The sequence below is a fragment of the Centropristis striata genome, chromosome 11, assembly GCF_030273125.1.
Source record: "Centropristis striata isolate RG_2023a ecotype Rhode Island chromosome 11, C.striata_1.0, whole genome shotgun sequence".
NCBI lineage: Eukaryota > Metazoa > Chordata > Actinopteri > Perciformes > Serranidae > Centropristis > Centropristis striata.
In genome coordinates, this window is record NC_081527.1 from 13428276 (window position 1) to 13456132 (window position 27857).

General features: G+C 40.5%; 1 protein-coding gene across 7 annotated transcripts in view; it reads left to right on the forward strand.

The window, feature by feature from the left end:
• Positions 1–27857, forward strand: part of LOC131980729 (eotaxin-like) — a 226883-nt gene that overhangs the window by 57169 nt on the left and 141857 nt on the right. For 5 of the 7 annotated variants that reach the window (XR_009395240.1, XR_009395239.1, XR_009395238.1 and 2 more), the window contains exon 4: positions 22390–22545. The gene's annotated coding sequence lies outside the window, so the exon portion shown is untranslated. Of the gene's footprint in view, positions 1–12810; positions 12925–22389; positions 22546–27857 lie in introns of those variants that run through there. The other 2 variants (XR_009395243.1, XR_009395242.1) reach the window with 2 other exon arrangements.

Here is a 27857-nt window from a genome sequence, read left to right on the forward strand (position 1 = left end):
CCACACTGAGCTTTGTGATGGCTCTTTAGAAACCTATGCGTGATGTCACAGTGATGTTCATGTTTTATACAGTCTGCGGTTCGGGCATGAAGTTAAAGTCAGGGGTAGGGTTAAGGTTAAACGAGCAATGGAGGCTGTTAAAGTCAGTTGTAGGGGAATTAATGCATTCACTGAGCGCCCTCACAAGCATAGTAATACTACTTACTCTGTGTGTGTGTTTGTGTGTGTGCTTCCCCTCCTTCATGAAATGGGAGACTATCTATCCAGCCTGACCTTTTCCTTAATTGCTTGGTTTGGGTTCTGTCTCTGCTCATTTCAGGAACAGCGGTCTCCCTGAAATGACTGCTGACTCCCAATTGTCTCTGGCAAAACCTCACTTTACCTGTCGCAACTGACAACCCACAGACCCACATTTGAAAACGCACATATTTAGGTGGAGGTGCAAAGACACACACACACACACACACACACACATAGATCAGCTGTTACCAGGGGAACCAGAGAGTAAGGCAATTTTGTCTTCAATGTCACACAAGGTCATATAAAAAAGTACACACAGTACAATGCAGTGCGTTTGCAGGGTGTAATGTCACTTTTCTTTCCTGCTGGTCTGAGAAATCCTCAATGTGGCATCCCACTTATTAAACTACACCTTCTATCTGTATCTCACTTGATATGTTGCGCATCCATGTCTCTGTGTGGCCTCTCTGGATTCCTCTAAGAAACAGCTAAGATAAGATTCCCCTGCAGAGGAACTAAACAGCTGTTGTCCTTCTATTAAATGCTTTTTAGGGCCAACAAAGGTGGATTATAAAATAATAGTTTGACATTTATGAAAAGATGTTTATTTTATAGACTGTAAAAGAAGTGGATGTAGGAAAGTGAAGCCAATCAGAAAGTGCCTTAAACCTCTTAAAACCTGCATTCTTTCTAATAGCCAACAGGGGGCGACTCCACTGGCTAGAAAAAGAAGTCTGATTGTATTGAAGTGAATAAAAAACAACCCCTGCTTGATTTATTACCTCAGTAAATATTTTCCATAATGTATTTATGGTCTAAGTTGCTATAGCTTCGAGTGTTTTCAATATAGCCTGATGTTGATTTTGTGAATTATGATCTATTTTAGAGTAAAATAGATGATAAGGCAGGGTATGCTTTGGGGCGGGGCTAGGATGCTGCCATGCTGACCTGTCAATCAGGCTAGAGGCATCGGAATATGTATACATGGCACACTGTGCATTTAAATAGCTCTAAACTTGTTTTTGGATGTTTCACCCTTTCACACCATGTTTAGTCCATAAAAGCTGAATGTTAGTTGAACATTTCTGCTTCTGCTTTCTGCTTACTCTGCTTTAATATTAAGAACAAAGTGGACAAACATTAATGGTTTAATGTATATGGATTTCCCTCCAACTCTCTGAGTTATCATTGGCTACAGCTGAGAAAACATCTGTTCTTTCGGCAGACAACAACAACGTTTGTAGGATAATTAAGCCTGCTTTTGTCTCATTCAGTCTAAAATTATAGACTAATAAATCTAACTAGAAAATTTCCTCTGGGGAAATTCTGAAAGGGCCACTGGGGCTACTGCCGGTGTGTGTACACTATGATTAGATTCTTCAGAGATTTCAAACAATTAATACTAGTAATGTTATGATGCTATATTATATGCATCTGTGTGTGTGCGCGTGTGTGTGTGCGTGTATCTTTAACTGTTATTACATTAAATGACCAGTGTGTGTGTGTGCGTGTATCTTTAACTGTTATTACATTAAATGACCAGTGTGTGTGTGCGCGTGCGTGTATCTGTAACTGTAATCACATCAAAGCATCAAAGGCGTTGGGGTCGACCAATCAGAGCAGAGCAATCAACGGAATTAACAGCTGTGAAATCTTCTGGCACAGTGACAGCAGCCAGAGGTGGGCAGAGTGACATTTCTGGCCTTGAACAGAAAGCATTTTTGGCAAAACCATAATACCTATCATTGATCCGACTTCACTTTGAGCATCCTGAGTTCTTCCTGAACGTCTACATATGTTTGTTTTTTTTTAAGAAAAATTAAAAAATAGCTTTGTTAGAGCGATCTAAAAAAACTGTTGCATCTCCCTTTTTTCTGAAATCTTCCTGCGTTTTTAATATGGGAGCCAATGAGGCTGTTGGTGCGTGTTGGTGGCGCATCTGTGCGTCCTACGCCCAAACCATAACTCTGACAGCTTTACCAGAGGATTGTGAGTGAGAAGACGAATTTTCCTACGTTTCTATGTATAAATTATCTCTGTAGAGTGAAATTTGCGGCCTGGAGCACAGTTTTCAAATTTATTTTTTGACAATTTCTTCTATCCCTCTACACTCTGGTGATGATGTCACACACTGTGACACGAACATTCCGTGCAATACACACCCATTATAATCTCAGAATTTCTCCAAAAGTGATCATGGTCATTGAACAGGGATTGATAAAAAACTATATGACCTATCGAAACGTGGATTAATATACCGATACACAAGCCTTGTGTCTACTGTTTAAAGTTTAAATGGAGTCTCTAGGTGAAATTATGCCGGAGAAGTAGACGTTTAAAAATCTCCAATTATTGTTCTTTTTCGCTCATTTTTTTTTCGGCCGTCCCATTCACTTCAATGCAAAATTTTGGGCAGTTTTTCACGACTTATGTCACGAAAAATTCATATTCTGTAGAGAAAAGTAATAGCACACCGATCCCTATCAAACCGCGCGTTTTGATATATAATTTGTCCTGCAACTCTTCAAGTTGTAGGACTAGTAGTGGGACGAAATTGCGTCCGGAAGAGGAAGAAGAAGAAATCCACTTCGCCCCGAGCACTGGTCCCTACAGCTATTGCTGTATGGGACCAGTGTTCAGTGTGATTTCCCCGTGGCCCTAATAAATGGACGAAGTAGACTAAACAGAGTTTATCTGGAGGTGATTAACCAAGTGCAGTTTTTCCATTATTCAGTGTCTTGAAATATTTGGGTTGGTTTTGTGCTGAATCTTGCCTTTTATCAAAGGGGAGTAGGGGAAACATTTTCCAGATCTTGTACAGAGGAGGAAGTAGTAATCTCCTCGTCAGCTGCTCTCTTGCTGCTAGACAGAGTGGGTGTACTTTACTTTAAACAAATTATCAGGCTAGCGGAAGACATCATGATGAGCTACTGATATTTTGTGAAAATGAGCAGAGAGCAAGAAATGTGGTCACTTCAATCAGCCGTAAAAAGCAAAAAAGTAGAGATTATTTCATTCTAAATTCTTTCTCCTCTGCTCCTCCATTCATTATGCCGTGCCTTTTGGCTCCTATCCGTTCTTATCTCTTCTTGCTGCCTTCTATTATCCTATGGGTTTCAAATTCAAGAGGCAAACGCGTCCTTGTTCCCATCATCTAATAAAGTGAGCCTGAAACTACCACTCGTCTCTCTCAGCCCACACAGGAGCTAATCAGCTTCCTCTTTATTAACCCTTATTTGCTGCACCTGTAGCTCGCTGCCTCTGGCTTCTGCCGCCGCTGCCAACATCCAAGCTGGAGCATCCCCACCCAGCTTGAGTGTGTAATGTTGCTGACTGATTATGAGGTTCAACTGAGATTATAGGGCATTAATCACAGACGGAGTCCCTGCCAAAAAATTTAATCTGGCTTCTATCAGCAATGTTTTAATAGCGTAACTGACTATCTCCTGGTGAAATAAACGCTATAAGTGTTACTCTATTGATACACTGTGGTCTGAATTAATTAGCTGTCAGTTTTTGGTGCCTCTGACTATTGAAATGTGATCTTAAAACGAGAGTCTACAGGAAGTCCGAGCAGAATCTTGTCTCAAAGAATTACAAGGCACTGACTTGGGCATATTGTCTGGGCCTCGGTTCACCGCCCTAAATAAGCATTTCAGCACTGCCAACTTACCTGGGTTGTATTCACTATCTCGTCTCTCCCTCTTTCTCTGTCTGGCTGACAGTCTAATTGTCATGTGGGCAGCCTCTGCTGCATGGATTTAGTGTCGCGCTTGCCTTAATTTAATTGAAAAGCTGCGGAAAGGAAGGAGGAGGTAAAGGAGGGAGGGGATGAAAAACAGATAAATAAAAAGTGGAACCAATCTTTGCCGGGTGCGCTGGGCGGTAAAATGGCTGTGTGCGGTGAATAATGCATGGGGGAGATGGATAGGTCTGCGTGGTTAGAGCCCAGGACTGCTGGCGCTTCATTACCGAGGTGTTTGTATGCTGATGCTGTGATGGCAGCGCCTTCGCTCTGTGAGAGAGAAGTGGCTGCAGAGGTGGCACCTCCCTGAGCTATCTCATATTTAGTCATTCATTTTCTCTTTAAAACTTGTTCTCCCTTTTCTCTTCTCTCTATATTTTAATGCCTCAACACCCAACACACTCTGTCCTCTTATCTATTTGTGTGTGTGTCTGAATCATCCCTCCTTTGTTAAGATAAAAAAGCACAAAGGCAGATGGTGTTTATGCGTTCCTCTTCTTACAAACAACACACACACGCTCTTACAGAAGCGGGCTTCTCACAGAGCTCGTTTACATGGGAGACAATCTTTAGGACGACTAAAACTTCTGTGCTTGACCTTTGACCCATGTTGCACCTGTTCTGTTGGCCCTCCAGCTGTCCTATTAATAGTGATTATAATATTCCTCTCAGTTGTCTTGTAGAAGCCTGATAACAAATGATTGGCAATGTTTATTCTGGGCTAATACCATCTGATTGAATTGTAGTGCATACTGATTGTTGTATGTTTTGATTGAGGTTGTATAAACTGAGTAACTGAGGAACATTATAAATTGTTAAAGAGTTTAGTTAATCTAAAATTGTTTTCTGATACGTAAACATGGCTGGATTTTTGCGTGATCTACTGGAATCACAAACAGGATTCAAATAAGTCATCAGTTAAGTCGTGTGACTGGTTTGCTTGCTCCACATGAAAGCATCTTTCATCAGCTGGATGTAACCTTCTAAGTACTTGCCCCTAAAATACTGCTGTCCTTTACACTGTGGTCGGCATTTTCCCTCAAATGTCAAATGGTCCTTAGGTGGAAAATTAGCGGTACAGATTTCCCCGAATATCCATCCCTGCTCCCGTTCACACACAACCCCATGCAGAAAATGTTCCCGATCATTTCAGGGATGAAATACCTGTGTGAAAGGGGCGTTAGAAACAGTACAGAGTTTGTCACTGACAATTTTTACAAGAGACTGACAGATATATCAGTTGACAGACATTATCAGCTGATATTGGCCTTTCAAAGGCATATCTTTATCAGTGTACAGTCATGGAAAAAAATTGACCATAGACCATCCTTGTTTTCTTCAATTTCTTGTTCATTTTAATGCCAGGTACATTTGTTTGGACAAATATAATGATAACAACAAAAACAGCTCTTTAGAGTTTAATTAAAGAGTTGACATCTAACCATTTTCCATGGGTTTCTTGATAATGATTTTGGTTATCAAGAAAACCATGGAAAATGGTTAGATATCATCTCCTAAATTAAACTCTTGAGGTATTTTTGTTACTCTATATGCTGTTCCATGTGTGCCATATGAAAACTACTTTTTTTACACAATAAATAATGCAGAAAATGTTGCTTGCCGTGATTCATTTGAATTATTATTTCTTTTTGTATTTATTTTTTAATAATCAGCAGTAATGATGCTTACTGACAGTACAATACATTGTTTGTATAATAAATAACAATGTAAAATATTATTTAATAAAGTTTAATGTTTGAAAAAGTACCTCTCTGGGTACATTTGCGCGGAGAAAAATCAGTTCACAATCCACATAAAAAAATATATTTTCATCCCAGCTCAAAAATTGACTATATCAGTTATCAGTGAATTTCTCCCTCTAAAATCAGTATCGACATTGCCCCAAAAATCCCATATCACTCTAACTTTTATCTGTTTTTACAATGGACAGCTCACTACTTAATTTCAAGAGCACAAGCAAAAAACAATTGAAATTCACCTTGCTGCAGTGATGCTGAAATCACTCGATGGTGTGTCTGTGCACGATGACATCACTGGTTATGGGTGCAGACGAGCACCCATCTGACCACACTCTGTTTGTGAAAAACATTTAAACCTGAATGTCTTTTTTTATATATTTTATATTAAACCACAGTAAATGTGACTACCACTGCAAGATTGCGGAGTGTATTATTTCTGTTTCCAATAATTTGACTGCTAAATCTCAGCAGGAGTTGCTGCGTATTAGTCAGACAAACAAACAAAGTAAACAACTGACAAAGCGCCCACTGTGGAGAGTTGAGTGATGAAGGTTTGTCATTGTTGTTGTGGTTGGAAGATTCTCCCACCTTACTCCTTGCGATGCTAACATGAAAGGAAATGCCAAAGAGCTAAATGCAAATTGCGTGGAAAATGTCACTTTACCTCAAGTTGCGATCATGACATACGTGGCTTGTAATTATCTTGGGTGCTGGATCTGTTTATGCAGCTGTTATTAGGAGAAACAAACAAAAGTGTTCGTTTTAATTCAGCAGTATTTCTGAGAGCAGAACAAGAATGCAATATTATTATCCCAAGCTGGACATGAGCATCATGGACACATTTGAACTGGTAACTTTGGCCTAAAAGAGACATTTAAACAAAGAAGTACTGTCATGGCGGTGGCAGAAGCTTTGGGTGTGTTATGAGCAGCGTGTCTCAGGAAGGCCAGGCCTATGGCACGCCGGCATCCTGTAATGTATTCCATTTCATTATATTCAACCTCCCAGCCTGCTCTCATCAGTGGATCAGGAGTGTGCCGTCTCGCAGGCACACCGAGATATAATTACTTTCTAACACACGAAGAGCAGAGAGAGAGAGCGGCAAAGAGACAGAGAGAGGATGAAGGAATGAACAATGAAGTTTAATTATGCTTTATGGCAACAATTATAGAATGAAAACAGAAAGTCAATAAGCAGAAACATTGTCTCATTTTCTCTGTTGAGGTGGACTGGGTTCTGCACGGGGCCTGAGGCAAACCAAAATAAAAAACAGTCAAGAGGAAACAAAGGAAAGAGCCAGAATATGCCTGATCATATTTATTAGAGAAAAGGGAGGAGCTGGTGCAGCTCCAAATCCCTCTGTGATTTTTCCCCTCTCACATTTCCTCATGCAAACTCAACGCACCACTTCACTAATTGCGACCTTTGCAAGTAATTAGGAGACTGTAATGGATCCCACTTGTACTCTCTCCACCTTGATAATTGTAGATGTCTGGTTTTGCCCCGCTCCCTGTTTGTAGGTCAGCGACTAGAAGACGCTGGAATTCAAGGAGCCCTGCATGCGGCGTCAAAATCAGCCTGATGTTTTGTTTTCTATCACTCTCTTGCAGAGCATCAAGATCAGTGGGATTAGCAGTCTGATTATCATGCTTCATTGGCAGCAAAGCGTGCACACACACATACATACACACACACACACACACACACACATAAGCCACCGTTGGCTCGCACGCAGAGAAACACACGCTCAATCAAGAACAGATTAATTAAAGGGAACAGTCTAATTAGTGTCATTAAGGAAGGAATAATAGAAAGGCTTGTACATAGGGAGAAGAACCGAGGCAAGCTGTCAATGTGTTTACACACACAAACACACACACACATCCTTGCATACACACAGCAGACCTGAGACACAACTCGTCGGTCATGAATGTGAGAGAGAATAGTTTGTCAATTTATTTGGGTATTTCTAATGGGGTTTCATCAATGTTTCACATTACATGGAACACAATATGCCTCCTTTTTGCTCTTTGTGTGTGATCGTGTCTTTTCAAGTTAGAACAGAGCAGACAAAAGTGGACACAGCTGAGTTGCCATGAGCAACAAGCCCTCACGGTAACCCGGAGTTACTCAATCCCCAAAAAATGCCTTTGGGTGGACTGTTGAACAAAGGGGCCAAGGAGCCAATCAGTAATTGGTTTAAACGCACACAGACACAAACATGCAGTCTTGATTGCACAAAAATACACGTAAATGCCACACACACACACACACACACACACACACACACACACACACACACACGGAGACTGGGGTTACAAGAGCCAAAATTTATAAGAAAGTAAATGCTGCGGTGCCCTGTGGCAGAAAACCTCTGAACAGCCTCTTCTTTTTTTCTTTTCCACTTGTACTCCCTCTCACACTGTTACGCACAGAAAAAACAGAACCTCACACTCTCTTACACGCACACACACACACACACACACACACGCACACACCTGATTTTATGCTAGAGGCTGCATAAATATGAATCAGGGGTGACAATGTCGTGCAGAGTGGAGCCCTGTGCATCCTATTTTCATCATTTACCTTAGGCTAAATGGATTTGGAACACTGTTGGATGGCTCACCTCTCACACTGGTTTGCCTACTTAAATGTGAAAAATGGTACATTTCCAAAACTCAACCGCACATTCTTTCATTTTTTTTCACAGTTCTCTCACTTGCCTCCACTCAAGTACTCACTACTACTGAATCAAGGACTCTTTGTAAGAGGTGGAACAAAAAAATTGCAGAGGTATTATCACTACAGTAATATGCTTTCACACTATTAGAGGTGGGGGGCGCGCACGTGATGTACCTGCACATGGAGTGATGGCATGTAAATTTGTTTAATAAGCCTCCATGACAGTTGTGGCCAGAAACAATATGTTTTTTTGGTTGACCATCTGTCCGTCCATATCTCAGGAAAGCCTCAAACGATTTTTTTCAAATTTCGCACAAACATCCACTTGGACTCAATGATGAATTGATTAGAATTTGGTGGTCAAGGTAATAAATCAAGCGAGGAGTAGGTTCATTTTTATCATAGACTTGATGAAAAACTACACTTAAAATACTATGAGACAAGTTTTTAGAACCCTGGAAAGCTGTCATGACAGCGATCAGTTCACCTTTTGCTGTTAAACTGATTCTTTAAACTCAAATGCCCTTGACTCAATATGCGTCTCCTCTCACTCTGCTGCCTGCCTGCCTGCTGCTAACTTTCTCTTCCACCAGCTTCTCTCTCTCCTCTTGTCCTTTGTCCTCACTCTTTACCCTTTCTCCCATGTCCTTACTCTCCCTCTCTCTTTTCTCCACATCTCCCTCCTTCAGTCCCAGTTGATGGCAACTTGTTTATCCATTATTGATATTCTGACTGGGCTTACTTCCCGCCCCCCTGTCGCCCCACTTTCCTACAGCCTGCCCTACTTCACCAGAGCCCTCACGAGACACCACACACTCACACATACACACACACACATAGATGCACAAGTTTGTGTGAGTGTGAGACAAAAGTTGTGTTTATTGAGATGAGTGCGTGTGTGTGTGTTCAAGTCAGTGAGACAGAGGGAGACTAAGTGAGAGTCCACACACAGCAGGAGGAGAGTTTCTATATTTAGATCCATATAAGAGACTGTTCCCAGCATCCAACTGTGCATACACAAGCCTCAGCAATACATTACAGTTTCTGTTCCGCTCTGTGTGTACATACATGCGCCTCCACATGTGCAGAAGAAGCAGCTTTTGAGCAAACCTTTGCTGTGTTTTAATTCTCCCACACTATTGATCTCCTAAGCTTCTTTTATTTCTAATGAAATGTTAAGTGTCCTTCACAGAATAACCTTCATTCGACTTTGTGGGTTGGTTAAAACAGTCGGAACATCAAGTGTTTCTATTTTCTAGTTTACTACGTCCCAGCCAATTAGCATGTGCGCTTTTCTTTTTCTATTACACTTGAGTCCCTTTGCGTCTCATATTCAAGGATGTGTATGTGGCGCTCAGGGCAGCAAAACACACATATAAACACATACATGCACGTGTGAACATGCAAGCACACACTGCACAGATAGTGACTCACGCGCACACACTGACGCAGTTTGAGAGCTTTGATAAGGCAGACTGTGGAGTGTATTAGTGTGTGATCCTTTGAAGGGAAAACATGAAAACGTTTGTTGTGCTTGGAGCAAAGGTTTGTTTGGTGCTGTCGCTCGACTTGGCTCCATGGGGCCCTCGCAGTGGTAGGCTGTTTTGAAGCAGTTATCAAATAAGATTTCTCATCTGCTACTTTCCTTTAGCACCAGATTGGCTTTAAGCTCTGTTGAATCCTCTTCCACTTCCTTGTGTACGCAGGTTTTTGTGGTGGCATGTGGGAAAGTGTTAATTTTTCTCAGCCATTTCTCCTTGAACGTCCCCTTGCATGCATGTGCTTGTGCATGCATGTTTGCTGAATATGTCCATTTGTCTAATCTACGCTAATGTTCTGTGCCTCGGTTATTTCAGGTGCGTGTGTGCATGCACATGCAGATGTGTGTCGATGCGAGTGTGTGGATAATTTTCCCCTGTGTTGACTTTTAATTGTTCTGTGCTTCTGAGAGTGTGTGTTCAGTTTAGTCCACAGCAATTGATCTGGAGAATAATGGTTGGTGGAGAGTCCCAGGTCTCCTGAACCACTGTCTGAAACTTCTTGTAATTACCTCTGGGACCACGGCAATGATGAAGGGAGAGAGAGTGATAGACAGGGAGAAAAAGACGAAATTGATGGAGACATAGTCATAATATGTGAGCAAACCCAAGTACACATAAGGCTTGGCATGGAGAAATTATGCAGATTTTAAAAAGAGCAGATGGGTTTAAACAGACTTTTCTCCAGATTTTACGATTTAAAAAAAGAAAAAAATGTTTTGTGTTAACTGGAAAAGGAACACACTGATCCCCACGGTTCATGGTTAGCAAGGTCCTTGTGTAACAAGAACATTTTACTGAATAGTTTCTGGTGTTAAAGATGAACAGAAAAAGGTTGAGCAAAAAAGCTTTTAACGCTTCAACTGCAGAGGGATTGCAACGCAACTTTAAATCTGCTCTTCATCCAGCTTTTATTGTATTTTCCTGCAGAATTTCATCTGTTATTAAAAATCAAAATTTATGTACAGTACTTTTGTATAGACAATAATCTCTATATACAAATTCTGCATATGAATACAGAATCTGTAGGAAAAGGGACCGTATTTTGATATCAGAAGCATTTTGGTTTCTGTTTGTATTCCAGGTAGATCATGTGGGGAGAAAAAGAGGCGGAACACATTGGTGGAAGTGCAATCTAAAAACCTGTCTGCTATCATCTGAAGAAAATTTAGCGTTGAAGGAAGACATGTCCAAAGAATTCCAGAAAGGAACATGTGGCTGCAGGTTTTCCTTCCAACCAAGCTGCACAACAGGTCATTTAATCAACTGATTTCAGTGTTCAAACTAGGGATGGTAATAATTCATTGATGATCGATTAATGGTCGTTAAGAATTTGGTCGATCACGTGTAATTTTTAATCGATCTGTGTGTTCTTTAATTTTAATTTGATCTATGAGTACTAACTGAACTGAAACTCGGCCGAGGGTGAATAAGCCAATGAGCTGAGAATTAAGTTGGCTAAAGCTACAGTTTGCAAACTGAAAGTTGCAATAACAATTATAAAACACAGAAATACAAGAGTATTAATTTGAGCAAAACTACCTTACTGTATCAAACGTTGCTAGCATTAATTACTAGATTTAATTTGATCCAAAACGATAAGTGTCCTTTATCAAAACAGGCTTTTGCATAGTACTGTTTATATATATCTTTTATTTTGCCCATGTATGCATGCACAGTTAATCGATTAATTGATTGTTAACGATATAGATAATTGAGTTGGCAGGTTTCTTCCAAACGCCCATCCCTAGTTCAAACAGCTGATCAGTTGAATCAGGTGTGTTCTTGACTGGTTGGAACAAAAATCTGCAGCAGCATGGTACTTCTGGAATAGTTTGGACATGCCTGAGCTAAGCTAAATTTGCTAAACTGGCTATTTCTCTCAACTTCCACTCCATTTTCATGTCTCTAGTTGCTAATCGGACTCCGAACAATGACCGGCACACGGGAGATGAAGTCTTGGCCCAGGTATCCCTTATCTGGATTTCCGCTGGTTACACTGGAATTTGGAGAATGAAAACTGCAGACAAGGCCAAGCACTATCTTATAATGTTATTGGAAGCGGAAGATAATTTGTGTATCCGCCCTGTGATTTGGATCGACTTTCTTGGCCCACGCTGCTCCCTTCCACCAAGTTTCCCAAAAATCGGGCCAGTAGTTTTTCCATAATCCTACTGACAAACAAACAAACAATTGGAACCGGAAACATCACATCCTTGGAGATGCTTATCAAAATAATTAGTCCTAAATACATGTGTGTCTGTTATAAAGGGCTCAAATGCTGCAGTTTATAATTCTGTTAGTGCCACAGAAGTTGGAGTAAACATAAGTCAATTTAAAGATCTGCAGTCTCTCCCACAAGTTGTTAAGCTGTTAGCAGTCGAGCAGCCCAGGCAGCGTGTTTCTGTGTGTGTGTGTGTGGTGATCCAATCAACAGGAGACATGCTCGTAGAAAGCAGAGGCCAGACACAAACACACATGCTCGGGAATGATCAGCGCTAACAAGTACAAGACTGCAGTGAGCTCCCAGCAGAGCTACAAAGCTGAAAATCGTTTATCGGTCGGTCATTGTTACTTCTTTTGTCTGCCTGAACGTGTCCTCCTCCTCCTGCAGCACAACACAAACCTGAGATGATTCAAACCTAATAGAAAAAGGAGATTTATTCAATCTTGCTTGCAAAGTGATGATGCCTTTTCCAGGCACATATACACACATTCACAGGAGCACAATCACGTGCAAACACTGGGAGATGAAGTTCATCAGTAACTCCAACAGCACGGCAAATGGCTTTGTGTTGTTTTTAAGGTATCATCATTTCTCCTTCTCGTTCCATATCCACAGAAAGATTACATCGGAAAGAGCGTGCAGATGGAACCGGGGAGCATGAGAGCAGGGGAATAAGGGATGGAGGAAGCGACGGCGCCGAAATGAAAACAGGAGATTACTGATCAACGGGTAACACTGGATGAATATTTGATTCAGCCTTTTGTGATGTTTCTTATCTAAAAACACATAATGCTGTTATATTGGTGTGTTAAGAACATGCAGGGCTGGGGCTCAACGCAGGCGCAAAGGATTATTGTTAGATGGAACATAAAAGCCAGCAATTCTTAGTGTTACTGTGCCACAGGAGAGGCTCTATTGGTGGTATCATTGTGAAATTGCATTTCATCCAACAGAGATATCAGTTAGTGCCATTGTTCCCTTTTGAATGAAGGAAAGCCTTTTGGGTGTTTGAATCACTTAATGCCGAATCTTCTAAACTACCGGATTATTGCTGGAGCTTCCCACTATAATACACTTGTGGAAATATGAGAAATATTAGAAAATTCAAAAAATAAGCAAAAAAAAATTGACCGCCACTGAACTGTTTTACGAGGAATGCTTCTCACTTTATGTGTGTGTGCTACAGTGTTTATATTGCATTGGTTGGATAAGGATTATGTCCTTGTACTGGAGATCATCAGTAAGCAGTGGTGCATGTCCACGGGCTGATAGCGTTTTAAACATTGATGCGACTTTGAAAATAATGCATTTGGAGTTTATTGGCTTTGAGAGGTAAATGCTGGCAGGTGTGTATGCGTGCATGTGCATACACACACGCACACACACAAGCTAGACATCCCTGTCCTTGTAATTGCTCCTCTCATTGCCCAGAGGCAGCGTGAGCTGGCATATAAGCTATATAATAAAGCATATTATCCTGGCTGGTAATGCATTTCTGCCTCCTCCAGCCTGATGACAGCTGGAATTGAGCTCTGCATGTTGCAGAAGGTGATCCATACTAAATTCCTCCAGGCAGTTTTGGAGCTCTGTGTCATAGTGCTGACCTTCTCCTGACAACTAGCATAATGAGTTTTGCAATAGCAACGTCTTCCATGAATGAGCAAGGTTGCTTTTTGGGTTTTACTTTGATGTCCATACAGTGTGTCCAGGATGGGGATTTCAACCGGTTCCTGGAAATACTGACATTGTGCTGCTGTAGTCCCACATACTGTATAAAAGAAGTGGATGTACTGTAGCCTCTGGGTCTGGAAAGTGAAGCTAGTAGCCAGCAGGGGGCTCAAAAAGAAGATAGCTTGTATAGAAATCTATGGCAAAATGAACCTACTTCTCAGTCAGTAAACATTTACTACATTAACTTCTACAGTCTATGCGTTGTCCAAAATCAGAAATGACAAAATTAACCTCTCTTTTATCACAACCTAAAAGACACTTGTTTGCATGGCAGAACATTTTTTTGTTCACTCAGTATTTACTGCTGAAGACATGTAAACAAAGGCAGCAGCAGCCAGAAGAACAAAGTAATGTGTTCCTCTTTCCTCTGATCTATGTACTCTATCAGAATCAGCACCAATCCACCTGTCAAGTTGTAAAGGGAGAAGTGAATAAAGTTTTTCTGCCACTCACTCTGAAATCACCCATGCTGCCACTAAACAGCTGTGTTTTGACACAATACAATACATTTCCAGTGAAGAAAAATGCCTGCCGTTTGGCAACTCTTTGATCTGAGTAAAGCAAACTGTCAGCTGTGCCAGGTTGAGGTGTTTAGTCGTGTTACAGCTGTGAGTCAGGTGAAGTCAGCCAGACAGCTAAAATCATGCTGCAAATAAAGTAATAATACCTTTTGTCGAAAAAGGAAAAGAAATAATATTGTAGGATTTGTATATTTCTGATTCGAAAAAAACTGTGGTGTTAACCTGAATTACAATACACTGGTTACAGTAAAACTGTCTTTTTGATATATAGTTTTAGTGTTCTGATAAGTTAATTTTAACCACATTTAAAAGCTGTAACATACCAGGCGGTATGTCGTCAGCAAGTGTCTCTGGCTCTAGTTCTAGTTCTTGCAGTGTGTCTGCACTGTTGGCACTAGTTTTGGCTGTTTTAACATGTTGAATCAGCGGAAAGGTGTTTTTTATTTTATTTTTAACAACTCTGTAGCAGTGACCACAGCGGGAGGTGCTACTTTTGCCCTTTCGCCCGAGCGAATGGAACATTGTCAGGACGTCAAACACTTCAGATGTCATGAGAACCGTAACAGTGTGAGAACTCTGTTAGCATTACTCCAGTTTCTGAGTTGTTGTTGTTAGAGCTGATGGCTGCTAACATTACTGGAAGAGAACAAAGCACACTGTGGTCAGTCATCTCCCACACGTTTTCACAGTGCTTACTAAGCGTTACGGTAATAAAGTTTCGGAACCCGACTTCAAATTAAAAGCAAACACATGTAGCTTACAAAATGAGAGCACATTATTTCTCTCCTTTACAATAATTAATTAAAATATGCAATGATTAAGATGGATTAGTGACATTAGAATGTGCGAGAGGCCACCAAATTTAGACTTTTAAGGCAACAATGTTCTCCGGGGGAGCATGCCCCCGCTCCATCCTACTTTGTTCAGGTGCCCCCCATCATAGTCTCAGAAAATCCTGTGGGAAACACTGCTTCTGAAGCTTGTTTTGCAGCCCATTGTCATTTTTTACACTTTCTAAATTACTGATTGATATTTACACATGCACACATCCAGGGGGGAAATAACCCTTTACCCCCGCTGCTGAAAAAAATCCTAGACGAAACACTGCAAGTCTTATTTTCTTTTTTCATCTGCATCTGGTCATTCCGATAAACACATATTTTTACAACAACACGGCCAACTGAAATGAACGAGCGAGATGTCAAAGTGGTCGGCAAACGCTGCTTTGTTTCATGAACGTGTCATAGCATGGTTTATATATCCTCCAGTCCGAGGTCTTCTGGTTTCCCTTGTTGAATGATGAATACTGACTGCTGCCACCTGCTGGTATGAGGAGTAATTTCCTCTCATGTAATGGCAGAACATAAGTGCTAGTCGGCTATTAGCTGTAGTTTTCGCAACGTGTTTAGGTGCAACATTTTGGCCCAGACACAGGTGATGCAGAAAAACTACAGACATTTTAGTCTAGATTCCACGAGTGAAATTAATGTTGTATCCTTGTCATGCATTTTTAATTCTTATCTTAGAAGCAATTTGAGTGTATAGCCATTGCTCTTGATGCAATAAAATTCCTGAAGACATATTTTTATAGTTAACACCAAACCCACACCACAGCCTTTGATTATGTTGTATAACATTAGCTTTCCTTTTTATAAGTGTAAGCATTTTTCTGTGATTTGTCTGAGCTGTTTTCTTGCTGCTTTCTCTGTAATTCTTTTGACGAATTGTAGATTATTTCAGTTTATATGAATTACTTATATCCTTCCAAAAACGAGTAATTTTCTTCAAAGTCACTGACAGAGACGTGACATTTGTGAAATGCAAGATATAATTAGTGCATCGGATTTAAGAGCTAAACAATGTCTAAAGAAGAGACAATGAAGACATAGTAGCGATGTACTCAGTTATATTTAGTTGAACATAAATGACGGATGAACTTTAGTCATGTATTCATATACATATTCATATGGCCTTTACCCAAAATATGTCTTATAGTTATGATAAACTGTGTCCCCTGTCATTTCCTATGCTACATTTCAAATAGTAGAATAATGTTAGTTACAGCATACAGAGCCTCACTCACCACAAACCCATTATTAGCAATGGAAAGACTGTAAAACACAAGGTCAGGGAGAGTGTGAAAAAAAAATCACACTATAAAAAGAAGTGTGGCAGATACCAAGGCTGTTAAATTTTTCAGAAGGTGCGGAGGTGTGTGAATCACCAGTCATCCTACATTTGTGTGTGCGTGGGCTAAAGTTTGTGTAAGCAAACTGTTACTTGTGTTTGAACCGGTGGCATGTTTTCAGTGTGTATAATAGAAAAGTGTTGGGGGAGTTTGCAAAAAGAGATGGAAGTGTGAGAGAGAAAGTGTATGTGTGTGTGTGTGTGTGTGTGAGAGAGAGAGAGTGAGAGAGAGAGAGACAGAACAGGGGTTATTTAATGATCAGAGCAGTGTAATTACCTCCCAGTGAGGTTCAGCCTTTTAGACGGATGATTATTCAAGGGGAGAAATCTCATTTGCATCTTGTACAGTAATATGTAAAAGTGTTCACTCTACACTAAATTAAATTGCCGCATTGATTTTTTTTACCCTCCTCTCCTCGCTAAAAGTGTGTTTTAGTCCTTTTTCAGCAGAATTACGATTTTACACGTAGATGAATTTATCTGTGAGTGTAAAAGAGAAGATAGTCTCTCTACTACATGTCCTGCAGTTCTTGTAGCCAGTCATGTCAGCTTGAGGATCATTAACAAGGTGTTAGACATTATACTCTGCACTCTATAATAAGGGGCTGTGAAAAGAGAGGCCATGCAGTGAACCTGCATGAAGCCCTCACTGCAGCTCCCTAAAACAAGGCACAAGATAATTATCCAAACACTTAAATCTGCATGTCTGCGTCACTTCGGTCTTTTTTTCTTTTTTGCAAAATTCCTCAGATTCCACGCTTCTCACACACACCCACACACCTTCCCTTTGGCAGGTATGCCACTGCATATCAGTATCTTCAAAGTATAAAATCAAGGACCCTGCTTTCATTCACAGCACCTCCAATTACAGTGGGAGAAAAATAGCACGGAGTGAGTATAATGACAGCAATCTAAGCTGTGTCGGGGAGAGGAGAAGAACACCTGACTGAGCTCGTGTCACATTTGCTGCTGTACCACCTGAGGACAAATGGAGAGATGGAGGCAGCCAAGGGGTGGAAAAAGAAAGGTTTAGAAGGGAATAAATGAAACAATATGTTTGATTGTCAGGACGAGATGAGAGCTAGTGAAGGTGGAGAGAGATTAAAAAAGAAAAAAAGAGAGAGACTGTGATTGACAGAGAGCCATCTGTTGATCTTCATGCTTATTTGTGTTGCTTTGAGCCTTTCCCCTCCCAACTAGTCCCTCGCGTGGCTGACTGGGGGTCAGCTGTGACTGATAGTCCGCGCTCCTGTTTACGGCTGACAGATGGGCGCGGGGACCGACTCTGGTGCAGCCTGAAAACGGATTCTCCATGCCTCTGTGTGCTGCCACAGCCATTTTACTCAGCTGTCAGTCACAGACAGCATGGTTGACGTTATCAGTTGTACCCCGCTTAACTGTGGAGGTCTGCTCAGAGCTGCTGCTGGGTAGTAGTCAGACAGGAGGGGGAGGGAGGGGATGGAGACGACGGAGGGAAAGAGTAAATTGAAGGAAGTAAGAAATAAGATAGTAAAATGGAATTTGCAAAGGTTAACCCTGTAACATTCTGTCCTCCTGGTGTAGGGGTATAAAAACGAGATATTTAGGGGGAGATAGCAGGTCAACAGTAGATGTCACAGAGAAGTGGTTCGCACCATCTGAGGCTGGGAACTCAAAGATTAATTTGACATGCATGTCAGCACTGTGTGTCATGTTGTTTTGGTCATACATCTGTAATAAAAATATGTTAATCAATTAATGTATTAAAATTGTGTGTGTATAAAGACTTAGAACATTAAAATGTAATAATATGAAATCATTCTCATGCTCAGTTATGTCTTATAAGCCTTTTTTGTGTGTGTGTGTGTGTGTGTGTGTGTGTGTGTGTGTGGGGGGCGGTGGGTACCATTGTTGGCATTTGGGAATTTAATCGAAATTGTTAGAAAATGCCACATTATGACTCCAAGAGCTTGAGGAGCACCATGGAAAAATCTTTGCTGTGATTTGGTATCAAAATCTTTTGGAGATTTCTGAAGAATTGCAATTTGGAGGGTGATTACTCGCTCTAAAAACTGCTGAGAAACAAATCTAATGAATCTAAGACATACATCCTCTGGATGGTCGAGGTGTCTAGTTTGTGGTTGTTTTTACGAGGCTGTGATTATCCTACAGGTCAAAAAAGGTTAAACTTAGGCTACGTTTACACGAGGACGGTCTGAACAGAAGACGCAAAAGTGGCGTCGCGTCTTCACTTTTTATTCCTCGTTTAGACGAGCATTTTCGGGAGGAAATCTGCGTGCATACGGTGATGCAAAAGTGTGTGAAATTCGATTGTATGTTAAACAATAAGAGCATCTTTGGGCATGCAGAAGTTTTCACGCCACACATTTTCATCAGCTACTCCTTCCACAAAGTTATCCACCATCCAGTAGATCTCCCAGGTCTCGTTCGCAGCCGTCTGGCTCGCCTCCGACGAATTGCTGCATCCAAAATGTGATAGAGGTAATTACAGATCCTTCTCTGTTCACTAATACTATCTCTACATATCCTGTACATTTGGTGGAAAGACTCCTGTAAGTTTATTAGAGCTGCCAGAGCAGCTTGAAGGTCCGACACATGGAAATAATCCCACGTTTGTTTATTTTCCTGTACTGGAGCCTGTATGTGACGTAAACACATACGTGACGTGAGCAGATCTGAGCAGAGTTTTGCGTCTTGGCAGTGTAGACGGACACGCTACGGCGGAGCGTATTTAACTTTTCCACTTTGGAAGGTGGTTTCAGATTTTTGCGTCTTTAAGCCCCCAAAACGCCGCCACCGTCTAAACGAAAGGCACTTCCGATAAAATATTTTGTCGTTTTTACCCGCGAGCGTCCTCGTGTAAACGGGGCCCAAGTTAAAAATAAAAGGTCTCATGACAATGAAATGGCTACTTTGAGGGCTTACATAATCACACATTAATAAAATATGGCTAATTGAATCCACAAGAGTCTCAGCTATAATTCCAATGTTTTTTAGGGACCCTAGTATGCAGAAATATTCAAATACAGCAGAAAAATACACGTTGTATAATACCAGTAAGGGATTAAAAGGGTTTAAAAAACATGGAGGAATTCAAAAGAGAATGAAGGACAGCTATGGCATGCAAGATATGAGTGCAGAGTAATTAAAATGACATCATGTGGCGGGGCCACTAACATTGTCTCCTCCTGTAGATGTGCACATAATGAAGATGGCGTTCAAGGCCTCTGGCTCGGCACCAAGAGCAGAGAGGCCGCAGATGAAGTACAACAAGAGAATCAATTCTCTCCTCCTTCCTCCCATCTTCCACTCAGAGAGAGATTTACTGGCCAAGTTATGACAGCACACAATAACGACAGTCATATTTTACTCCTGCAGTCTGACAAGAGCATCCGCAGCCAATCAAATCTACCACAGAACAAAGTTGTTATCTCGTCTGTGTGTGTGTGTGTTGCGGTTGTTGAAAACAGCATGTCATCGCTAAATGAGATTGTGCTACATTGAGTTGATCTGCTCAATTTATTGCTGTCATAGATAAGGCATTCTGAGGATAGTGAGACAGACTTTTATGGGAAATGCATTAGAAAAATAAACAGCCATAAAAGAAACCAGTTTCAATCACTGAAAGATGAATTGCGTGGAAACATGATCAGGAAATACTGTATGCTCTTAAAAGTTCATGTTAGTCCTAAAGAGGGGCCAAGGGAGATGGAGAAAGATAGAAATACGAGAGTGAGAGGAAGAAAAAAGGGATACTTTAATCCTGGACAGCCACAACAGAATGATGAGGAAATAAAGAATGAGAAGAAGAGATGCGGCAAAAAGGAAAGAAGGCAACCAGAGAGTTACTTAAGGCTGGATGAAAGTGTGCATGGATCAATAGATATGGATGTGAATAGGGAGACTTTTAAATAAGGCTCTCGCTCGTGTCCTCAGATTCCGTTTCACAAAGAAACTCAAACTCTACAGATCAATACCCAGCTCGTCTCCGTGGCCTGTGTCCTGTGCAGCCTGTAGCCAGTGGCTCCTCGTGTACGCCACTGTCTGTGTGTATGTTTGTCTCCGTTCAGAGCACTTGAAACCTCCTTCAAACAGTCTTTTCAAACAGCCTGTTATTCTCTGCAGCCCCCGGCTCCCTCAGCAGCTACACCACCTTTTGCTTGATAACTGCTTGTTTATCCATTTTCCCAACAAAGTAACCATCCGCCAAATCACTGCCAAGTAACAATCTGCTACATTTCCATTTCCATTTAAGTAAATGCCAGTTCTGCCACTCTGTATTTGCAATTTGATATAACAATAGCAATACAGAAAGGGATACAGCCTATACCCATTTACATTTGCATTTTGAACATCTGGTACTGGATTGGACTTCTTCTGGAAGAATTGTTCTTTTTTTTGTATTATTAACATTTCTTACAGCAGTAAAACTGAAACTGGAGAAAATACCAGTTAACTCAAGGAACTTTTAAAGGAATAGTGCAACAATTTGGGAAATATGCTTATGGTCTTTCTTTCAGAGGGTTAGCTAGTTTAGCTTTCTTAGCACAATGAATGTTTATAAAACATAATTACATAAAACACATCACAAAATATATATTATATATATCATATTATATTATATGGAATAAACAAATTGATTCATGTAAATTAATAAAGTAAATGAAGAGCTGTTGGTAGGCAGATTTTTTAAAGCTACCTTAAGCTACAGCTGTTGTCAATAGGGCTCCACAGGAAGTAAGTTAGCATGTTAGCACCCTGGGGTTTATCCTCTCAAACTCAATGAGGATTTTGAATGGGTTTTTGGTTAGATGCCTGAAATAAAGACTGTGGTTAACACAAGCTGAAGAAATGTTCGTGTTTTGTTGTACGGCATAAAATACATTAGTTAACATCCTTAAAAAGGCGGTTGCTAACAAGTGGCTAAATGAGACTACAATGGTTGCTGCAAATTTAAAATTGAACCAACGCTTATCAAAAGAACATTCACAGTAAAAGGCATCACCGTACCAAGGACGCGTCTCTTATTGCTGAATGACAGAATGGAGAAATGCCGAAGCAAACACTACAAAAGACCACAAGAATTGCTCTAAACACACACTATACAGGCAAAGACATTCCATAGTATGCTGAATAAAGGCTGAAATGGACTAAATACTAAATAATACTTGTGTACACAGTAATGCATTCATGTGCAGACACTGACAAACACTATTTATTAATTCCTGACCAGCGACTGCGAGTTGTCGACGGCCCTGGGACATCTGTTATTGAGATGCAGAGAGACTGCCAATGGCTGCTCTGAACTGAGACTGTGCTTCACTGCCTCACAGCAGCCTCTGGACGAGTGTGTGTCAATACGCAGAGAATGCTGCATTAGAGCTTTGTTTGACCAGAGGGCTTTTGAATTTGGCCTGGTGTGCGTATGTGTGCATAAATACAGGTGTGTTTGTGTAATGCCTGTGTTAAGGGATATTTTGGATTATTTTGCTGTGGGGTTTCATGAAGTACTGATCCATAGTGAGTATAGATGGTGGGCAGCATGCCCCTGGTTTGGAAAAGCAGGCAGAAGGTGATACTATCTATTACTTTAATTCAACTAACAATACACTGTCTGATTTTGATTCGACTGATACCACAAGGATCAAAGAGTCTGTATTTCATTGATAAAGAACCTCATGATCTTCATGCATGTGTCACTGACACTATGATGTGTATGTCTCTCTGCTCATATCCTCCTTGTTTTTCTCATTAGTAATACTGGACCTTGTTCGTCATTATGCTGTGATGGTCGGTTCCCACTGCGCAAATGTCACCAGAGTCCTCTCCCTGTGTCACCTCTGTCTGCTCCCTGCTGTCCCCTCTGACGCCTCTGGGACCCTGCCTGCCCTTTGTCTGACAAGGAACCCTGGTGATTACACACTCACACACTCTCCCACACACACTCACAAAGACTGGCACCATGGATTGCACATGCAGACAAATACAGAAGAAAACACTGACAGAGACAAACAAAGAATACATCTACAGGCATAGACACATATCTACGATGGTGTATCAGGGCCAAGTATGAAAAAAAAAATACGGACCCGTGGGAGGGGGGTAATATTTTGAGAAAAAACTTGCAAATTGACAAGATTTAAGTGTCAAATATATATGCAGATTTTTCAAGATTTAAAGTGGCAAATCTGCGAGACAAAAGTTGCAGATTTAAGAGATTAAAAGTGGCAAATTGCATGAAAAAAAGTTGCAGATTTATGAGAAACAAGTGGCAAATATACGAGAAAAAAGTTGCAGGTTTACGAGATTTAAAGTGGCAAATCTGCGAGAAAAAAAGTTGCAGATTTACAAGATTAAAAGTGGCAAATTCGCGGGGAAAAAAAGTGGCAAATCTACGGGAAAAAAGAAAAACTCCCAGAAAACAGGGGATGCTACATGGACATGTTAGTGAAAATTTGCAACTTTTTTTCTCGTAGATTTGCCACTTTAATCTCGTAAAATTGTGAGTTTTTTCACGGAATATTACCCCCTCCCCGGGTCCGTAATTTTTTTTTCATACTTGGCCCTAATACGCCGATGTACACATCTGTACATCTATCTATATAGAAGAAGAATATAATGGTTTGTCCTTCAGGTTATGTGCTGTACAAATACCCTTTATACCTAACTATGTGATGGCAAAAATCTGAACTCCCTTTGACATCACTTACCTATTCTTTCTTAATGACCTGACGATGCTATGACGCCTACGAGCATATAATTAACTATGAAACACTGCTGCTATTTACACAAATGTTGCTTTCCAGCCTTGGAAATGGCGATGCATCACCAGAGAAGCTGTACCAGCTCCATTAGTCACATCATATAGACTTACAATGTGTTTTATATTCTCTTTGTGCCAATTCAATGCATTCACTTATAAACAATGTAGAGCACACATTTGCATTCTAATGAGTGAAATGCTTTTAATCTGGGTATGGATTGGTAAATGCGCTTTCCGTTTAAAGAACACATGGTCATATGCATTAGCTATTGGCACAGCTGCTATAATGTTCACCCTAGGAGCCTGTTTGGAGGTAAAAGAAAATGCTGCGATGCTGGGGCTTGAATTAAAACTCAGCTGAAGGATGTGGATAATTAGCAAGAAAGTAGGAATGGAGAGAAGGCGAAGGAAGGTTGAGTTATAAGAAGCATCAACACTGAAACATCATTCATCTGCTTTCTCTTGGTAAACAACTCTAACAGTCTTAGAGGAATAATTAGTAATATGTATACTATATTCTTGAAACACCTTCCTTCTCTATTTCTTTGTGTTTTCAGGTTCATTTGTGTAGCCGTTTGCTACACTTACAGGCTCTGAGAGCTTCATAAAAACGCCCACACTCATAACGGATAACAGTAAATGAAAATGGCACAACTGATGTTAGGCCGGCAGTGACAACAAGGAAAACCTCCCACGACAATCTGAGTAGAAAACAAATCCTACTGTCTGGCCTTCATGTGGAGGAGTAACAGAAGAAAGAATTGTTTATAAAGCTCAGGTATTCATAAAGCTGCAGGTGTAATGTGTACAGAAAGTGTCTGATATACAAAGGAAGGTTTGTTTTTGTAGCAAGTAGATAAATCCCATCTTAACAAGCCATTTCATGCATTAAAAAGCATTACAAGGCACTGCTTTTCCAATTAGATTTGATAGTGGAATTGGATCAACAAGATTTATTATTATTTTATTGCATTATTTTCCTTCTGGCACAGTTCAGAGAAGCAGCAGTCTTTTGCTGCTGGGAGGAAGCAGTGAGGAGGAGGAGATGCACCTGGGTCGACCCCCACTGGTTCCTAAAGGGAGTTAAGTGTGTTTGACTCAGAGAAGTGATCAAAGCCTGCGCTGCTGGGCAGCATGCCCTTGCAGTAGTCTTGTTCTTACCTTCCATCTTGTTCATCTCAGCAGCGAAGCGGCTGCTCGAAGCAGAGTACAGAAGAAAAGGGAGCTGTGGGGGGGGAACCTTGCTGAAAGCGCTTGGAGCCACAGCAGAGTGGAGCTCAACTGGAGTGAAGATTTAGATATCAGCCGCTGAAGAGTTCATTGAGAGAAGGAATTATCAGAGGCTTGATTTAGTCTTTTTTCCGTCTAGTTTGTAAGGCTTGGAGACTTGTATGTTTGGAATGACTGAACCTGCACCTGTTAAAGTCTGCTGTGGACACAGGGCAGTTATAACACAGATGAATTAGGATTTTTTTTTCTATCTGCAGGGGGGAAAGGGTTAGAGTTGACACAAAGTTGGCTGACCTGGACATCCCAGACTCATACCAGATTGGCAAGATTTCTGTGCCGCTGGCCTCCAGCCTACTGAGCCCCCCTGGTGCTGGGGTTTGCACTGGCTGAAGTTGAGTTGCTACAGCCACTAACTGAAGGTCCATCTCTGGAGCTGCTGCCCGCTCTCCCCCCACCAAGTTATTCTCCCAGCAACAGGGAGTGAAGTGAAGGGACTGCAGGGTAGACTAGCTAGCAAATTATTTTCCAAATTGTGGTCTGATAAACAGTACATTTATCAAGTTCAGTGCCCCATATCACAACCTGACCGTACCGATTAAAAAGAAAAACTTGACATAAACAAATCACAATGGAAAAAAAGGTGAATCCTTTGTGACACTTATGTAACTGAAAACTATACAAGACAGTAGGGGTGGGCGTTTGGAAGAAACCTGCCAACTCGATTATCTATAACGTTAACGATCAATTAATCAATTAATCGCTGCATGCATACATGGGCAAAATAAAGATGTGTATACAGTACTATGCAAAAGCCTGTTTTGATAACGGACACTTTTATTTTGAAAGGAGGAAAAGAGACTTGATCCTGTCGATTGTGAAACTAACACAAGTGAGGTGATACTGTAAAGATAACGTCAAGGAGTTCAATGTTTTATGTTTTAGCAGCTCATTGGCTTATTCACATACAGCTGCAGAACTGCTCAGCTGTGTTTCAGTTCAGTGAGTACTGATACGCAGTCATAGATAAAATAAAAATAAAAAAAATACACAGATCGATTAAAAATTCCATGTGATCGACCAAATTCTTAACGACCATTAATCGATTAATTGTTCCCATCCCTACAACACAGTATATTGTATGTTGTTGTATGACTGTATATTTTATGTTAAAAACATTACATTATTATTATGTTCAAAATTTTATATTTACATTCCCAAAAAGTTGGGACCCTGTTTAAAATATAAAACATTTTTGTGTTATTACAAAAAACTTAAGTTTATCAGTTTTAACACAATATATTAATAATATTTATATTGATAATATTGTCTTTGTGCAGTTTTCAATTGAAATATGTCAACAAGTTTTGTTTACATTTTAGACAACATACCAACTTTTTGTGCAATCTGGGTTGCAAAAGGACGGTAAATATTAGATTTAAGACGATTCTGTCAGTGACAGTTCTGCTCTGTATCTATGAGATGTGTAAATTAGCTCCTGTTTGTTGACATATTTGCCATAACACATTTATAGGGTGATGGTATGTCAGAGATGTGTTTATATCTTGTTTCCTTGCAGTCAAAGGAATCATTTAATAAAAATTTGAATATTGTTGATTTGTGTTCTTGTTGCTGGCAAACAGCATGTCTATCTTCATTTAGCCTTATACACACAGAATGAAAGTGTCACCACCGCTTCACTGTGAACAAGAAATCTATATTTACAAAAGAAAATAATAAACCTTGACTGAATCCATTCATAGAGACATTCCACACCAGAGCAGCTGAGTTTAGAACAAGTGATTCCATTCAGAAGGAAACACTGACTAGCATAAAAAAACGAATCAATACTGTGTCTTTTATTTGTAATATGTTGTTGGCCTGCGTAGTCAATATTGTTCATTGTCTGTGACAATAACATCCAGATTGTGTCGTCACTAGTCACTGATACATCCTGTTGCCCTCACCTCTTAAAGAATAAAAAGAAAGAATGCAGTAATTGCAGGTGGTGTGTTCAGGGTCAATTATCCCTTGAACACTGAACATAAAGAAAGAGGGACAAAAGAGCGAGCCCTGGGTGTGTTTAATGGTGTATTAAGATTTTGTATAAGTCATTTAACCTTTCACCTCCAGGCAATTATGAATTTCCCTGCCATGTTTAATCAATGCTATCGATCGCCGTCGTTAGGTCTGTATTAATTGGACTTGTCAGAAGCTATAATCCTGGTCACTGTGTGGCTGCATCTGCCCAGGAGAGGTTATCATCAGGGATCAGAGCTGAATGGTAATGAGGGTGTATGGGTACGAGAGATAATACAAAAGCAGGGTGGGTGCATATGAATGCCTGTACGTGTGTGTGTGGTGTAGAGGTTAGTGTGTGTTTGGAATTTTAATGATGGCACCACCTACTGCGGAGCACACTATTGTTCACTATCCTCTTCACGCCTCCTCTTCCTCATCCTCTGTCTTTGAATGCGTGTGTGTGCGTACTTGTACTAATCACCTTATGGGGACATAAATCGGTTCACACAGTCACATTAAGGAGCATTACTTCTACTTTCGGGACAAAGAGCAGGTCGTGATAAGCATAATAAACCGTGACATTTATTCTTGGTGTTTAATGAAAGCTGCTGTAATGAATAATTATATGACTGCTATGTTTTAGCGTCTTTCAGCTCATTGTTTCGGTCGCTAGCACCCAACTTTACTGTTTTAATTAATTTATCATAATTCTTATTATTGTCATGAGCCGTCAATTTTCTTTTTTTCAGATGATTTTTATAGGCATCGTCACGTTCTATTAGAACCTGGCTATTTTCAACTACTTTAACCTAGCTACCCAGTACAAACTCTCAGTAACACAGAGTTAGCACCTAGCTGGTGAACGCAGGGGACTGTTAAGTTGCTGAAGAGCCAGATATTTTTCTCAGAGGGTGGTGGAAACCAACAAAAGAGCTAATAGAAGAGAGAACACAGCTCCAACGGATGCTAATTGTGCTCCATGCCAGCTGGATGTGTATATAGGCAGTATTGCTAAGGCTACTATGACTAAAAGGTGACAGTTTACATAAGTGTTCATTTTAATCAGTTATTACAGGTTTAAGGTCAGGTTCTTTCAGAAAAGGTTGCATGGAGGTGTGTAATGACCATGGTAAACATTAGGTTAAGGCCTTTAAATGCTGTGGGCGTGACGAATATGACAGGAAAAATGTATTACGTTTCCTTGAAGCAAA